The 18,327-nt window shown below is 40.7% G+C and overlaps 1 long non-coding RNA gene across 1 annotated transcript in view; it reads right to left on the bottom strand.

The window, feature by feature from the left end:
* The window catches only part of LOC139357077 (uncharacterized), a 54,410-nt gene that overhangs the window by 18,657 nt on the left and 17,426 nt on the right, over positions 1-18,327 (bottom strand). The window contains exon 3 of the long non-coding RNA XR_011609693.1: positions 10,988-11,270. This is a non-coding gene — a long non-coding RNA (uncharacterized lncRNA). The remainder of the gene's footprint in view (positions 1-10,987; positions 11,271-18,327) is intronic.

The raw sequence follows: 18,327 nt of genomic DNA, 5'->3' as shown, positions 1-18,327 counted from the left end.
GCCCTACCAAAGCAATACGAGAAATACCTGGTAACATTTACTCTTTTGAATACAGGGAATTAACTAATTCTATAAGAGAAAGAGGGGATAAAGGGAGCAATAGAAGAGATTGGATAAAAACAAGAAGATGAATTTCAGGAAATAGTGGAGATAGCAATAAGAGGATAAGAAAAAGTGGCCGGGCACGGTGGCTCATGCCTGTAATCCCAGTACTTTGGGAGGCTGAGGTGGGCGGATAGCGAGGTCAGGAGATCAAGACCATCCTGGCTAACACAATGAAACCCCGTCTCTACTAAAAATACAAAAAATTAGCCGGGCGTGGTGGCGGGCGCCTGTAAGTCCCAGCTACTCGGGAGGCTGAGGCAGGAGAATGGTGTGAACCCGGGAGGCAGAGCTTGCAGTGAGCCGAGATCACACCACTGCACTGTAGCCTGGGTGACCAAAAAAAAAAAAAAAAAAAAAAAAAAAAAGCACCAGGGATCCCCAACATGAACTTTTGCTGAGGAAAGAAAATCAAGATTACTTACTCCAACAGGGACGCCTTTGTCTTGAGACAGTGGAGAAAACTTCATGAGCTCAATGAGAAAGAGGCAAGGAAGAAGCAGGAGAGAACTTTAGGGAAGTGAATGGAATGAAACTAAAAGGAAATGAGCAGCACTATGGAGATACCTCAGCTACTGGAGACAGAGTACAGGAAAGGGAAGTAACATGAATCCCAAGATTAAAGAAAGTAAAACATGAAGAATGTGAGGGAGTAAAAGGAGTTCGAAGGAAACCTGGAGGAGCTAAAAACGAACCATACACATATGGGCCAAGTGTTATGTAAGTGAGAAACAGGTCACTGAGAGAGCATTAGATCATTCAAACTCGGAGTCACAGTTTATGGGGATCAGAAAACAAAGGAAATAGGGTTTAATTTTAAAATAAGAAACAGGCTGGGCGCAGTGGCTCATGCCTGTAATCCCAGCACTTTGGGAGGCTGAGGTAGGTGGATCATGAGGTCAGGAGTTCGAGACCGACCGACATAGTGAAACCCCATCTTTACTAAAAATACAAAAATTAGCTGGGCATGGTGGCACGCGCCTGTAATCACAGCTACTTAGAGGGCTGAGGCAGGAGAATCACTTGAATCCGGGAGGTGGATTTTGCAGTGAGCTGAGATTGTGCCATTGCACTCCAGCCTGGGGAACAGAGTGAGACTCCGTCTCAAAAAAAAAAAAAAGTAAAAGTAAAAATAAAATAAGAAACAAAGTTATATGGGAAGACTGGACTTGGACATCAACTTTTTATACCTTTCCTGGATCCTGTGAGCCAATAAATTCCTCTTTTTGTCTAAATTAGTTCAAGTTAGGTTACTGCCTTTCAAAACCAACCAAAGTAAAAAAATAACTATAAATGGAGGAGGAGTGAGACATCTCTTTTTGGCTACATTGAATAGATGAGATATAATTTACCTAAAGTGTAGTTTACAGACAAGCCAGTCACCACACAGCCCATTTCTGGGGGGAAATGCGGAGCCTGCAGGTCCTACTAAGAAGGTCGCCATGTTCTATGCCACGTTCTCTACCCAGCCTCTAGAACCCCTCAGCCCCCAGTTCCCCAGCTCAGCTGACTAGAATCAGCAATGTGCTCATGATCCAAAGGCCATCAAGTTTTCTATGGGTTTATGGCCCACGAGGAGGTTTAGCATAGAACCTCTGTTTTAATAAGGATACTATTGAGTCAAACAGCCATTATTACCTAGAAAATTCGTGTGGAACTGACAAATTGTGAATAAGTTGAAGTTTTGAGTTATCGGAAAGGATGAGTGAGCAGTTATGAACAAGCAGAAGCTATAGGTAAGCCAAAATCAAAAGGTATTTATAGGAGAGTTGAAAAATTAGTAGAAATGGGAATGGTAGCAGTACAGATGGAGGGATGCTGAGTCACTGCATCTATGGGATCCCTGAACTTGCCAAGGCAGCAAGAAGATGACTCAGATCAGTGACTCTTCCACGGGATGCTTCTAGTTCCTGAGTGACTTCCAGAGTCCAAGAGGCCCAGCTCAACAGGTTTTCTTGATACGTCAGAAGATTCTTAAAGTCCTTATTTCCATAAATACCGTCATGATACCCCTGCTCCCATCACCCAGACGAACCACTGTTCTTTGCAGCGAAATGGTCTTAACAAACATCTCAATAATAACATTGGCTAACACTTATTTAACATGTATTATGTGCCAAGCACTGAGATATTAATTTGACACATTGTACCTCACTTAATTTTCTGAACAATCCTACAAGGCAGGTACATATTATTCTTATCAATTTATGGATGGAGAAACCTAACTTAGAGAGGTTACCTTGCTTGTCCATGTCACATCTTCTGTGGGGGAGCTAAGTCTGAAGCAGAGCTGTATAACTCTGGAGTTCAAACATGTAATTATATTTAACTTCTCTCAAGTTACTCAGTTCCCTTGGGATCATTTCGGATGTACAGAGTGGAAGTAATTTAAGTCATAAAATCAGAAATGTAGCAACCAGAACTAACAGGAAAAAAAGACTCATCATGAATATCATGTGTTATAAAATAATCATGTGTCTTGCTGAAACTTCATAAAAGAGAAGTTCTAGACAGTTCTCCCAAACAAGAAATGGTGAATGGGAATAATTACTAATTTCAGATACATAATATGTGCCAGATGTATTATCCTATTTGAACAAATGGTTAAGGAAAATATGTATTCTTTCTAGTTTAATAGTGGCCTCAGTTTTCCTAATTTGCTTCATAAAGTCTTATGCTCTTGACAGGGAATTCTCCTACAAAGGGGTTTTCTGAAATCAACCATGGATGTAGAGAAGAGACTACTTTGCATTAAAAAAAAGAGAAATGAAACTGTAGAGTTAAAAGAAAAAAAAAATGTGGCCAGGCACGGTGGCTCACGCCTGTAATCCCAGCACTTTGGGAGGCTGAGACAGGCGGATCATCTGAAGTCAAGAGTTCAAGACTAGCCTGGACAACATGGTGAAACACTTTCTCTACTAAACGTACAAAAATTAGCTGGCTGTGGTGGTGTGCACTTGTAGTTTCAGCTACTCAGGAGGCTGAGGCAGGAGAATTGCTTGAACCCAGGAGGTGGAGGTTTCAGTGAGCTGACTCTGTACCACTGCACTCCAGCCTGAGCAACAGAGCAAGACTCAGTCTCAAAATAAATAAATATATAAATAAAATAAAAAATGTTATGTGTAAGAAAAATAAGCTGTGAGATATGAAGTGTAAGATATCAACTCTTCTAATTATGCTGCATTAATAACTAAAATTTATTTCTCAAAAACTGGAAAATTTAGCAGAGATGTAGCTATTTAAAAATGAATAATAATGTTGAATATGTGTTTGCTCCATGAGGGCATAGATTTTTGTGTTTCCTTCACTGCTGGATCCTTAGAAGCTGGAACAGACTATGTTATATAGTAGATGCTCAATAAAAATCTGCTAAATAGAACGAATAAATGACTGAACTCAGAAGACTGAGATTATTCTCTGAATTGTATCTCTAAATGATATATGAGCAAGTCATTTAGCATATTTGGATGCAAGTTTTATTTATTTATTTGTGGGATTTTTGTTTTCTAAAATATACTGCAAGGAGATGGAATTTGTTCCACTAGACATAAAACCTAACAGCATGGTACTGGTTTAGGAACAGGCAATAAGTCAAAGGAACAGACTAGAAAATTTAGAGAGAGACTTTGAATACACACACACTTAGTATTTTAAATAACATCAATATAACAGCATGGTACTGGTTTAGGAACAGGCAATAAGTCAAAGGAACAGACTAGAAAATTTAGAGATAGACTTTGTACACACACACACACACACACACACAGTTAGTATTTTAAATAACATCAATATATAATATAAAATGAATTGGTTTATGACATCTGGCCATTGATTAGGACAAATCATATTAATTCCCTCTCAAGCCATATACAAAGCCACATTCCAGATAGATCAAGGACTTGAACATTTTTAAATAAAAAAGCAAAGTATGGCCGGGCATGGTGGCTCATGTCTGTAATCCTAGCACCTTGGGAGGCCAAGGTGGGTGGATTTCTTGAGGCCAGGAGATCGAGACCAGCCTGGCAAACACGGCAAAACCCCATCTCTATTAAAAATACAAAAATTAGCCAGGCATGGTGGTACACACCTGTAATCCCAGCTACTACTCAGGAGGTTGAGGAATGAGAATCACTTGAACCCGGGAGGTGGAGGTTGCAGTGAACTGAGATCGCACCACTGCACTATAGCCTGGGTGACAGAGCAAGACTCTGTCTCAAAAAAAAAAAAAAAAAAAAAAAAGCAAAGTATAAAACTACTAGGAACAAAATTCACAAATTCATAGAAATGTTTTTATAACCTTACCATGGTGTACCCTTTATAAGAGTAATGCCAGGCTAGGCACAGTGGCTCACACCTGTAATCCCAGCACTTTGGGAGGCTTAGGCAGGTAGATCACTTGAGCCTAGGAGTTGGAGACCAGCCTGGGCAACAATAGTAAGACCCTGTCTCTATGAAAAAACAACAAAAAAAATTAACTGGGTGTGGTGGTACACACCTATGGTCCTAGCCACTTGGGAGGTTGAGGTAGGAGGACTCTTTGAGTCCTGGAGGCAGAGGCTGCAGTGAGCCATGACTGCACCACTGCACTCTAACCTGGGTGACAGAAAGATACTATGTCTCAAAACAGTATTTTAAAGAAGAGTAACACCAAAGCCAAAACTATAAATAAAACAGATTAATGTATGAACAAAAATGCATTAGAGTGCAGGAGAAAATAAAAAGTGTTATGGAATGAAGAGGAAAACTTGGACAAATGAAGATGGTACCATACATCCAAGCTAATTATGTTACTTTAAAATATTTCTTATGCCTGTCACAGTGGCTCACACCTGTAATCCCAGCACTTTGGGAAGTTGAGGTGGGAGAATTGCTTGAGCCCAGGTGTTCAAGACCAGCCTGAACAACACAGTGAGAACCTGTCTCTATGAAAAATAAAAAATTAGCCAGGCATGGTGCCATGCACCTGTGGTCCCAGCTGCTCAGAAGGTTGAAGTGGGAGGGTCACTTGAACCCAGGAGGTTGAGGCTGCAGTGATGGCACCACTGTACTCCAGCATGGGCAACCAAGTGAGACCCTGTCTCAAAAATAAAATAAATAATATATATTTTAGATTATGAAACTATTATCACATTCTCAAAACTTTAGGGAAATAGAAAATAGAAAAAAATCCCCTGATTATAACACAATGACTATCATTTTTGTTTATTCCCTTGCAATATTTTCCATAGGAATTTTTTTGTTAAGATATTTCACATGCCATAAAATCCACTCCTTTAGAGTGTACAATTTAGTGGATTTTAGTATATTCACAAAGATGTGTAAGCATTACGACTCTTTAATTCCAAAATGTTTTCATCCCCCACCCCAGAAAAAATGATGACAACACATTAGCAGTTACTGTTCATCCCCCTCCCTCAGCCCAAATCTACTTTCTGTCTCTATTTATCATAGGCATATTTTAAACCCATTTGAATTGTAGAAGCCTCCCTTGTTTCATTTAACTGTCTGTCAGAAACAAGCTTTCCATAAGTGAATAGTCTTCAAACTTTTGTATAGAAAAATCAACTCTAAAATGTTTGCAGAGGGCAAAAAATAAAAGGAAGAAAAACAGAAAAAGGATCATTCCAGGATACCAATTAAAAATATACATAATTTACTAAAAAGTATACAATACAGGTCAAGAAGTGAATAGGGATTCTTTGATTCTTCCACTTTCTTAGTAAACTTGCTTTCACTAAAAAAAAAAAAAAAAAAAAAAAAAAAAAAAAAAAAGAAGTAAATAGGGCCAGGTGTGGTGGCTCAGGTGCGGTGGCTCACACCTGTAATCCTAGCACTTTGGGAAGCCAAGGCAGGTGGATCACCTGAGGTAAGGAGCTCGAGACCAGCCTGGACAATATGGTGAAACCCCATCTCTACTAAAAATACAAAAAATTAGCCAGGCATGGTGGCGGGCACCTATAATCCCAGCTACTTGGGAAGCTGTGGCAGGAGAATCCCTTGAACCCGGGAGGTGGAGGTTGCAGTGAGCTGAGATCGCACCATTGCACTCCAGCCTGGGCAACAAGAGCGAAACTCCGTCTCAAAAAAAAAAAAAAAAAAAAAGTGAAAAGGCACTAGGTCAGATTATTGAAGAAAGGAACATTTTCTTGGGTCTGATGGTTTTACTATTGTGTTATCTTCAAAGACTTTTTTTTAACAAAAGCAGTACATGCACATATTTACAAAAATGTCAACAATGCTTAAGAGCTTATTGTAAGAGGTAAGAAAGCTTTGCTGCTCTATCCCGCCCCCAACCCACCCCTTTGCCTTCCACTCAAACCCTAGAACCAAGTCTGACTTTTTAACGGCTACAGTTTTAAAAATTCTCCTGGGTGGTTACTTCCCTATCTCTAAATACTACAGTCATATCGCCACTTCTTTATTTATCAGACAGACAGGCTTTATCTGTGGACTTCCTTCCTATTCTGATAGATGAGAACTCAGTTCACTTACACCCTCCTCCCTCCCGATATGGATGTCTCCTTATTTTTAGTTCCTCTATTGTAATTTTAGGTAACTTATTTACTTGAGTTCCTCTTTGTAATTTTCTTAATATATGAATATTCACTTCCTGTTCTGCTAACTGTAACTTGTATCTCTCAAGTCCCCACTTTGCGTGGGTCCTCTTCCCTTCTACTTCCAAAATTCTCTCTGCATGTTGTTTTCTATAAGATTTCAACAGAATAAGTGAAAAAGTTCAAATGACCAGCACAATGGAATATGACGTTTTAACAATGGCATTCAAAAAACTGTGAAGTTGTTCACGCGCATAAGCAAGAAACTAATAAAGGAACACACATCCATCCATCTTTCAGCTTCTTCAAATCTTAACATTATCACATATTTGCTTCCCTTTAAAAAGAGAAAACACTGTCAATCCACTGAGGCCCCATGTACTATTGATTGTATTTCTCTCCTACCTCAATGTTCATCATTATATAAAAATCGCTCTTATTCACTCAGCATTTACCATTCTACCACTTGATTTTATACTTTTGACACATACTTTGGCATCCATAAACATTATATATTAGGCTGGGCATGATGGCTCACGCCTGTAATCCTAGCATTTTGGGAGGCTGAGGCGAGTGGATAGCTTGCGCTCAGGAGTTTGAGACTAGCCTGGGCAACATGGTGAGACCTCGTCTCTACCAAAAATACAAAAATTATCCAGGTGTGGTGGTGCACACCTGTAATCCCAGCTATTCGGGAGGCTGAGGCAGGAGAATCACTTGAACTTGGGAAGTGGAGGTTGCAGTGAGCTGAGATTGTGCCACTGCACTACAGCCTGGGTGACAGAGCAAGACTCTGTCTCAAAAAAAAAAAAAAAAAAAGTATAATATACAATTTTGTATGTCATACTTAAAATTTAACATTTTTATTGACACAATTTCATTCATTAGACTTACCATTCTGAATATCATTTGATAGTGTGCTTAACATCCTAATTGCTTACTATTATAAATGATGCTGCTATAAGTACTTTGGGTATTCTTAGCATAAATGGGGGAAAGGAATGCTAAGAAAAATTAGCAAATAAATTTTTAAAAGAAAAAAGATAAATGTGGGAGATTTAGAATTTACCTTTGGATTCAATGGAACTGGGTCCTGTTTCTTATACATTAATTATGTTTTAGCCTAACCTAGTAGCTATGAAGTTCTGCTCACAGAATTAAAAAAAAATCTGGAGACATTTATAAATGAGAAAAAGCATAGATGATAATAAAAAATATACATGTATCTCCTACAATTAATCAATGTTCAGCACAATATTTTTTTTTTTTTTAGAGGCAGGGTCTTGTTCTGTCACCCAGGCTGGAGTGCAGTGGTATGATCATGATCATGGCTCATTGCAGCCTTGAGCTCCTGGGCTCTGGCAACCCTCCTGCCTGAGCCTTCTGAGTAGCTGAGACTACAGATATGGGCCACCACACCTGGCTAATTCTTAATTTTTTTTTGTAGAGATGAAGTCTTGCTATGTTGACCAGGCTTGTGGGAGTTCAGTCAGGCTGGTGGAAAAAATTTTAAAGATAGTTATAAGAAATAGAGCAAACCTTCTTGGAAGTCTGTGGGGGTTTACATCGCTTCAGTAACAGATTTGGCTGAAGACAGCCTAATCCTCTCTACCTTTAGCTGACAGCAAAAAAGCAAATAATAAGGGAATATGTGGAAGTTTATCTGAATAGCTTGTTTACTCATGTAGTCCTAAAACCAAACTTTGATCAACCTCAGGTGTATAATTGCTTTCTATTTGGGGGTTGAGCAATGTTAATTACCCTCTAGTGGTGTTTACTCGAGACCTTTGTCATTTAATCTGTACTAAATAAATGTGAACTTTGCTAGCTTATTGAGGTGATGCTCCAGACCAACAGCAGAGCCCCTTAGCTAGACTGACAGGCAAAATACCTGTGTCAGTGTACGTCTCTCATCTATCACTGGGTCAGGGTCTGCAGGCTGGATTCCTGCACAGGCTGGTCTCAAACTCCCGGGCTCAAGCAATCCTCCTGCCTGAGCCTTCCGAGTCGCTGAGACTACAGATATAGGCCACCACACCTGGCTATTTTTTAAATTTTTTAGTAGAGATGAAGTCTTGCTGTACTGCCCAGTCTAGTCTTAAACTCTTGGGCTCAAGAGCTCCTCCTGCGTTGGCCTCCCAAAGTGCTGGAAGTACAGGCATGAGTCACGGTGCCGAGACAGACATGTTTTTAAAAATAAAGGAATACTCCTGAAACGCTGAAGTCTTCTTTGTACCCCTTTGTGATAACATGAGTAGCCTCTTAATGACACCAAGGAACAAGTTAGTCCCAAAGTAGCTCACATAAATGGTGATAGAGGAATGAGGGGTGGGTGTGATCTATGCAAAAAACCTTTTCTCTTTAACGGGTTGCTGTTTCTAACATAATTGCAGTAGTACCCTATGTTGCTATAATGCATTATAGTTTTCAACGTGCTTTTGTGGCCTCCATAATAGAGGGGTTGTGAGGTAAGCTTCAACCACAGCTGCCCCACTACCCAAGAGAGGATACACAATGATGAATAGGTGAATTTCTGCCTCTTAGTTTCTTAGCTGGGGAGGGGCACTTACTGGAACAGCACAGAAAACAGAGTCTTTGGCCCAGTTGGGGAATCTTTATCAGGTTATGCTACTTCAAGCTTTCCTCCTGTTAAATGTGAGAGGAATAAATCCCTGTTCCTTGGATCAGTGTGACTCTGAAACAGCTGGAAGAGAGACAGTTTTAGGCAGGTTGAAACAGAGAGCTCCAGCATATGTACTTTTTTTTTTTTTTTTTGAGATGGAGTCTCGCTCTATCGCCCAGACTGGAGTGCAATGGTGCGATCTTGGCTCACTGCAAGCTCCACCTCCTGGGTTCATGCCATTCTCCTGCCTCAGCCTCCTGAGTAGCTGGGACTATAGGCGCCCGCCACCACGCTTAGCTAATTTTCTCGTATTTTTAGTAGAGACAGGGTTTCACCGTGTTAGCCAGGATGGTCTCGATCTCCTGACCTCGTGATCTGCCCGCCTCGGCCTCCCAAAGTGCTGGGATTACAGGCATGAGCCACCCGCCTGGCCTCAGCATACGTAATATTAGGAGAAAAGATTTCTAAGGATTAACAAGAGAGCAATGCTGGGCATGGAACATCTCCTCCAAATAAAGAAAGCAGCACTTTCTAAAGCTCAAGCTGATTTGAAAGTTGCTGAATCGAATGGAGCTTTGAAAATAGAAACAGGGGCTACATATAATACGATAATACTGGGCTTGCTCCACTTTTCCAGGGATCCAGGTGCACATTGCTGGGTCCCAGGCTGGTTGATGCTGGCAAACTATAAGACAAGCATGGAGAAGAAAATACATGGTGAAAAGTAAAGACAGAAGTCTTAAAAAAGAAGAGAGAAAGATATTTTTGAAATTAATGTCAAAGGTGTGTGTGTGTGCATGCATATATATACGTATATATAATAATAATAACTGTACAGTAAGGTGACCCCAGTTTCAGCTTATTCAAGGGAAATCACCAATTATATCTACAATGTATAACAGAAGAAGCATGGCTTCAAGCCCTTGAACATTTAAGCTAGAGAAGCAAGACAAATAGTCACAAAAGAAAGCTCAGTATTTCTAATATATACATATCCCCGATAGACACACATATGCATACATATATATATGTATGCATACACTCACACACATACATACACATATGTATACATATATATACACACATTTGTGAAATAAACATTTATGTATAATTGAAAAGATCAGCCAGGCACGGTGGCTCACGCCTGTAATCTCAACACTTTGAGAGGCCGAGGCAAGCAAACAGCTTAATCTCAGTTCAAGACCAGCCAGGGCAACATGACAAAACCCCATCTCTACAAAAAATACAAAAAAATTAGCCAGACATGGTGGCATGTGCTTGTAGTCCCAGCTATTCGGGAGGCTGAGATGGGAGGATCACTTGAGCCTAGGAGGCAGAAGTTGCAGTGAGGCGAGATCATGCCACTGTACCCCAGCCTGGGTGACAGAGTGAGACCCTGCCTCAAAAGAAAATAGAAGAATAAGGACAAACCCGAGCTTTCAATAAACTCCATAACTTATTTCATTTTCACATAATAACTGCTGGCTAGATTCAACATGAAGACCCTAATTAGCATCTGTATTCCCCATGGTGTGACACCTCCTATTTACCCCCTAGCTAGAACTGACCATACCCCTTCTGATAACCACAGATAATTTTCATCTTGGCTCATATTTCAGCATGAACCACCATCATAACGTGTTACATTATTTCATTTGTCCTTTCCCACTAGGCTTTGAAGTCTTTAGGATAAGAACCATGTTCTTACCTTCCCATCTCTGGCACCTGATGTGTTATTTGGCCAATGTATGTACTCAGCACATCCTCAGTGAGTCAGCACATCCACTGCCAGTCACAGAGAGATGGGTTGTGCTGTTGAAGCAACTTCTTCCTACCATCTCGTGCAGCCCTTGCAGCTTTGTTCTCTTCTTTAGGCAGACAATCAACAGCTATCGTATGTAATTCACAGGGGCTTTCTTGTATTTTCTCCCATGGGGAAATAACTGCCATCCCTCTTCCTCCAAGGCTAATATACAAATTCTTCCAATGTGCTGTTAAAAAACAAAAAAGACTATTAAGGACCTAAGATTGAGACAGAAAGGAAAAGTTTTACTGCCAAGTGGGGAACCTGGCACAAACAGAGGCAACAGTCTAGGAGACCCTCAGGGATGAGATTTAGAAGAGAAAGGAGGTAGGTCCTTTAAAACAGAAACACTAAAACTATCTCTGTCCCACATTATGAAAGTAAAATGTCTGGGTGATGTTGATTGGCTGACAAGGTCTGCGTTTGTTGTTACATAATTCTGGGGCTCATTGGGCTGGTCACTGTGCACTGTTGGGGCCATCTTGGGATAATGGTATCCAGGTGGACCTCAGGCGATCTTCCTCCCTCAGCTTCCGAAAATGCTGGGATTATAGGCACGAGCCAGCGCACTGGGTCTCACTTCTCTATTTCTATGGAGATCATATGTAACCCTTGTCTCCTAAGCGGTGAGTGACTCCTCTCTTGGGCAGTGCTCCTTCTATGAGACAAGGGAGAAGAATGAAACTCCTTCAATGCCTACTATATGGCAGGAACTCTACCGCACTCAGAAACTTACAAACAACATTAAGTGGTTATCATCATTTACAGAGGACACCACAAAGCTATTAAATGGTAAATTTAGGGTTCAAAGCCAAGTCTAGTTTGGCTTTCAAACTTTGGGTGATAGCCCTGGATGTCCTTCAACAGCCTCAATAGGCCACAGTGACTCTCCCACTACCAATGAGTGACCGAGCAGCTGGCTATGACATAGGAGGCCAGATATGTATCCCAACCCAGACTTCTAGGTCTTACAAGTCCTGGTTAGTTCACTAAGTGAAGGACTAGCAATTTGCCAGTCAAGAGAACTGCTCAGCAGCATAAAATGCTCTCTAGTCAGGAGGAAAGACAAAGGAAACAATAAAGAGAAAACTGTGAAAGGTTGAAGGATTGAGGTTACAAGAAACTAATTAACTATGCTAACCTTATATTGGTTTTGATAGTGAAAAAAGCAGTATGTAAAAAACACATGGTATAGAAAATGCCTTTTATGCTAGACTGTACTGAAATTTAAATGAGGTAATGCATCTGAAAGCGCATTACTTTTTTTTTTTTTTTTTTTGAGACGGAGTCTCACTCTCTTGTTCAGGCTGGAGTGCGATGGCACAATCTCGGCTCACTGCAACCTCTGCCTCCTGGGTTCAAGCGATTCTCCTGTCTCAGCTTCCCCAGTAGCTGGAATTACAGGCGCCTACTACCACACCCAGCTAAGTTTTTGTATTTTTAGCACAGACGAGGTTTCACCATGTTGGCCAGGCTGGTCTCGAACTCCTGACCTCAGATGATCCACCTGCTTCGGTCTCCCAAAGTGCTGGGATTACAGGCATGAGCCACTGCACTCAGCCAAGTGCATTATTTTTAAAAGTATAAAGTATTACGCAACCAAGGATTATTTGTGCAAGAAGAAAGCTTTTACAGGAAAAACTTGAAACATTGGTATTTTTGCCTCCTTTTTAACAACTAGAGTCGTTTTGGGAGTTGTTTCTTCTCAAAGAAACAACCCATGTTTATTTTCCCAGTATGGCAGGACCATGTAGGAAAGCAAAATTAGCGCTCAGGAGAGGAAATTCTCTGAGACTCTATAAGACTCCATTACCCTCCTCTGAACTATGGCCAAAAAGATTGGATAGCACTTTTTAAGGTAGTTTAAGAAAAATAGGCGGTGCATGGTGGCTCATGTCTGTAATCCCAGCACTTTGGGAGGCCGAGGCGAGTGGATCACCTGAGGTCAGGAGTTCAAGACCAGCCTGATCAATATGGTGAAACCCCATCTCTACTAAAATTACAAAACTTAGCCAGGTGTGGCGGCAGGTGCCTGTAGTCCCAGCTACTCAGGAGGCTGAGACAGGAGAATTGCTTGAACCTGGGAGGCGTTGGTTGCAGTGAGCCGAGATTGTGTCACTGCACTCCAGCCTGGGTGGCAGAGCGGGACTCCATCCCAAAACGAAAAAAAGAGAGAGAGAAAAAAAGAAAAATATATAGTGAGCACAATAAAGCTGTATAATTTAAATTAAACGTGAATAGCATGCCTGGAGACGTTGTACCTAGAAAAATATTTCTACCCAAAAAATCAAATTTTATTTTCTCTTATAGATATTCAATCTGCTTTCATCTCAGTTCTCCCTACCTTATCAAACCTCTCCCCACATTTCCTATTCTTTTTCTCACCAGCCTGATGTCTCTCATTGTACTGCTTAAGAGAAATGTTATGTTACTATTCTTTTCTCCCAGAACTGTTTCTCTGGTTCTTTAAGGTATCTGAGTACACACTGTGCCTTCTTCCTTTTAGCCCTCCCTTCTCCTTGTTCCCTGAGCCTTACCTTTACGACCTCAGAACTTCAAGTTCCCACTACAATTTTAAATATAGACTATGTTGCTTTTCCTCCTACGAGGGAGCTTAAATTGCCTCTAATTACACTGTTTTCCCGAGTCCTTCCTCTCCTTTGCAATTTAGATATAGCACAGAAGTACATTTTGCTTGACTGTCCTCTGAACTGTCACGCTGTTTTGATGCGGTTCTATGGTCCAAGAGTCTTGGTTAAATAATGGCCCAGCACCCACCTGTGTTTAAAAGAACTGCTTCACAGGCAAATCAAAAAACCCATGGATCCGAAGTCACAATGGGTGTTGCTATTCAAACAGCACCGGATTGCTATTCAATGCTTGGTTGAAAAATAAATTTCAATTTCATTCACCTAAAATACTTCCTTCTATTTTGTAGGATTGTATGCTCTCACTTCAAGCTGGACTTGATCACAAGTGGACATTAACATAGTCTTACAGATTAGCCTGTTTTCATTGGTCCAGAGTATTCTCCAAATAAAGCAGGGTCTGTGCATTTGAAGCAACTCCCCTGAACAATTTCATGGGCATTCTCAAACTTGAGAGCTACTTGAAAAGCTGTGTTGGAGAAAAGAACCACCAATGAATGTGGCAGGACAGAATGTTGAACATTAACTTCCCTTTTCCTCTTCTCCCATCTGTTCTCTTCCATTATCCCTACCACTCCACTCAGTCTCATTATTCAGGCAACAGTGATTTTGCCTTTATTTCCTCAAGAAAGGAACAAAAGAAAACAGAATTGCTTTCTGATTTTTTTTTTCCATTTTAAAATGGACTTTGAAATCATAAGCAAAGAGGTGTTTAAGAGTCTTTCCAAAGTCAAACATGAAGGTTTTGAAATTTCGAAGTCACTGCCTTGAAGAGACTCGAGGCTTGGAGTGTGTACAGTATGTCAGAGCCGGACTTTTCTCCTTCCTGAGACTAGATGATTGTCTGAATCCAAGACAGTCTTCACGATTTCAGAGGAAGTGGTCAAGTGGTCTCTGAAGTAGACCTTCTGCTTAAGAGTAGTCAGGAGGCCGGGCACCGTGGCTCACACCTGTAATCCCAGCACTTTAGGAGGCCGAGGTGGGCAGATGACCTGAGGTCGGGAGTTCAGACAAGCCTGACCAACGTGGAGAAACCTCGTCTCTACTAAAAATACAAAAAATTAGTCAGGCATGGTGGCACATGCACTCCAGCCTGGGCGACAAGAGTGAAACTCCGTCTCAAAAAAAAAAAAAAAAAGAAAAGAAAAGGAGCAGTCAGGATGTATGCCTCCAAAGCTGAGGTAGGGAGAAAGACACCAGAGTTCTAGAGGCCTGCCAGCCGCAGCAGCAGCAGAAGGAAGGTGTGGGGGAGAACAGGGCAGCCAGGCCTGTGCCACCTCCCAGACACAATTCTAGGGAATGGAGGGTAAGTGGTGATGGGAGAAAATCTTGACTTAATTTATGTCAAGATTAAAGAAATGCCACATGGTGGCATTTAAGTTCACACATAGGTAAAGAAAGTTATGCATTTTCTGTGAAATTCATCCCACTATTTGGTAGAAACAGGAGCTGTGGATTCAGGTCAAAAGTCTCTTTTGTCAACTGTGGCACCACTGAGCAACTGCTCAGCTTTTGTGAATCCTGGGTTCTTCATTATTAAAATGGGAACATTAACGTTGGGTTGAGTATAAGAAATGGACATTTCTGCAGGTCAAAAATGGTTGAATATTTGCATTTTCATATGATTCAAACTAATACTTACTTCACAGGCATAAGGAAAAAAAATAGAATAACATACAAACAACTGTCCCTGGAGTAAGTACTTAACAAATACATGATTTATAAAGAAGATACGTGAAAGATATTTGTTAAGTACATGATTTATAAAAAGATATGTAAATATGTACACCCTTGTTGTCTAATCATCATAGAATAACCTGAGCTTAAAATCCCTGCTCCCTACCATACAGAAGGCAAAATGCCTATTAGGGGTTTTCTTTCTTCTCCCTCTCCTTCTTTTTCCTCCTCCTCTTGACTCCTCATCATCCTCCTCTTTCTTCTTCCCCTTAAAGTTTAATGTCTAAAAAGGGGCTGAGCACGGTGGCTCATGCCTGAAATCCCAGCACTCTGGGAGGCTGAGGTGGGCAGATCACCTGAGGTCAGGAGTTTGAAACCAGCCTGGTCAACACGGCAAAACCCCATCCCTACTAAAAATACAAAAATTACCCAGGCATGGTGGCAGGCACCTGTAATCCCAACTACCCAGGAGGCTGAGGCAGGAGAATCGCTTGAACCCGGGAGGCAGAGGTTGCAGTGAGCCAAGATTATGCCACTGCACTCCAGCCTGGGTGACAGAGTGAGACTCTATCTCAAAATAATTAATAATAATAATAATAATAATTTCTAAAAAGGTAATACATTCTCACAGTTCAAAAACCAAAAGGTATAAAAATACAGCAAAAAAGTCCTATCATATCGCTGTCTAGAGTACTATTTCTTATATATTTTCCTGATTTTTGAGTATTTTAACATGTGAGTGTTGGATATGAGTGTTGGATTTGAAAAGTTTGATGATAATTTGTATATATTTATGTGTGGATGTGTGTGTGTGTGTGTGTGTGTATAGTAGTCCAAGACGATCAGTTTATGAATAGTAAGAGGAGACCCACGGAAAACCAGTCCCTTTGACCAAGTTCACTCAGATAATCAGCAGCAGGACTTGGACATTAACTACACTTATCCAACATCCTTTGAGGTCTCACATGACAAATTACAAATATGGAGTGTAAATGTAACCCACTCTGCTAGGCAAATAAAGCCTTCTTTTTTTTTTTAATTTTTTTTTTTTTTTGGTTTATAGGCAATAGAAGCCAGGGTGACGTACAGTCAAACCTCATTTCTCATGGCTTTCATATCTGCAAATTCTCCTACTCATTAAAATTTATTTGTAACCCCCGAATAAATACCCACAGCACTTTTGTGATCATTGGCAGACATGCGCAGAAAATAAAAAAAAAATTGAGTTGTTGATTGTACACATTCCCATCTGAATTTCAACAAAGCAACACTCTGCCTTCCCACTTCAGCTTTCTTACTATATGTGTGTCCTTTTTCTGTTTATTTAGTACCATGTTTTTCACACTTTTGTTCTTTTTGGTGATTATTTTGCTGTTTAAAATGGCCAACAAGTATAGTGCTAAGTGCTGCCTAGGATTCTTAAGCACGAGAAGGCTATGATGTACCTTACAGAGAAAATATGTGTTGGATCAGTTTCACTCAGGCATGAGTTATGGTGCTATTAGTTGTGAGTTCAATGTTAACAAATCAACAATGTATGCTAAAGTGTTTTTAAACAGAAACACACATAAAACAAGGTTATATGTTTGGTTGGCAAAAACGTCGTGACCAGAAGCTTGCAGAAACCTAAACCTGTATTCCTTTAAGAGCAATGGTTCATTATTCACTAATTCAATGTTTACAGCAACTTTATAAACTATAACTACCATGAATAATGAGAATTGACTGTATTTTAGATCATAATACCTGAAGTGAACTTTTCCATCATGGTTTTTAGTTCTTAGAGTGCCTCGGATTAAGTTTTTAAAAAATATGATAACTGTGCTCTCATATCCCACATTCTTGAGGTAAAAAAAATATTTTATTGGGTACAGAAATGGCTCCTGCATGCATTTTTGGAGGGGCCGGACCTCTGAGGAAGCCATGGTTGGCTCAAGTGGTTTATTTATTTATTTTTTTTTTTGAGACGGAGTCTCACGCTGTTGCCCAGACTGGAGTGCAGTGGCGCGATCTCGGCTCACTGCAAGCTCCGCCTCCTGGGTTCACGCCATTCTCCTGCCTCAGCCTCCTGAGTAGCTAGGACTACAGGCGCCTGCCACCGCGCCCGGCTAATTTTTTGTATTTTTAGTAGAGACGGGGTTTCACTGTGGTCTCGATCTCCTGACCTTGTGATCCGCCCGCCTCGGCCTCCCAAAGTGCTGGGATTACAGGCTTGAGCCACTGCGCCCGGCCTCAAGTGGTTTAAATGTATTGCTAATTTCATAGCCTCTGAACCACTTATGAAATAATACTGATGATATGTCAGCAGCTGTGTTTGCAGCTCCTTCAGGAATGCTTATATCTTTTACTACTGGTAAAGAAGAAATTTATAGTAACATATTTTTTTTTTTTTTGAGATAGAGTCTCACTCTGTCGCCTAGGCTGGAGAGCAGTGGCTTGATCACGGTTTACTGCAGCCTCGATCTCCCAGGCTCTCCCACTGTAGCCTCCCCAGTAACTAGGGCCCCCACACATGCATCACCACACCCAGCTAATTTTTTTATGTTTTGTAGAGAGAGTGTCTTACTATGTTTTCCAGGCTGGTCTCGAACTTCTGGGCTCAAGCAATCCTCCTACTTTGGTCTCCCAAAGTGCTGAAATTACAGGCATGAGCCACTGCACCTGGTTTCTGGTAATCTTAAGTAGAGACTTATGAGTGCATACCATTGTATCACCAAACTGGGACTCACTTTTATCTTTCCGTTAATAGCCAATGCAGTTTTTCTGTTAATTACAATGAAAATCAATGGTTGCTTAGCAAGCTTTTACTCATAACTCCAAGTTTTGTGACTTATAATGAGAAATGGGTATAACTCTTTGTAATTTGTTAAAATGCAGATATTTCCAGGAGAGAGAACATATAAAACATAACAGTTTCCT

Source organism: Macaca nemestrina, chromosome 11, assembly GCF_043159975.1.
Source record: "Macaca nemestrina isolate mMacNem1 chromosome 11, mMacNem.hap1, whole genome shotgun sequence".
Lineage (NCBI taxonomy): Eukaryota > Metazoa > Chordata > Mammalia > Primates > Cercopithecidae > Macaca > Macaca nemestrina.
Note: the sequence above shows the minus strand (reverse complement) of the source record. Positions and strands in the feature narration are given on the sequence as shown.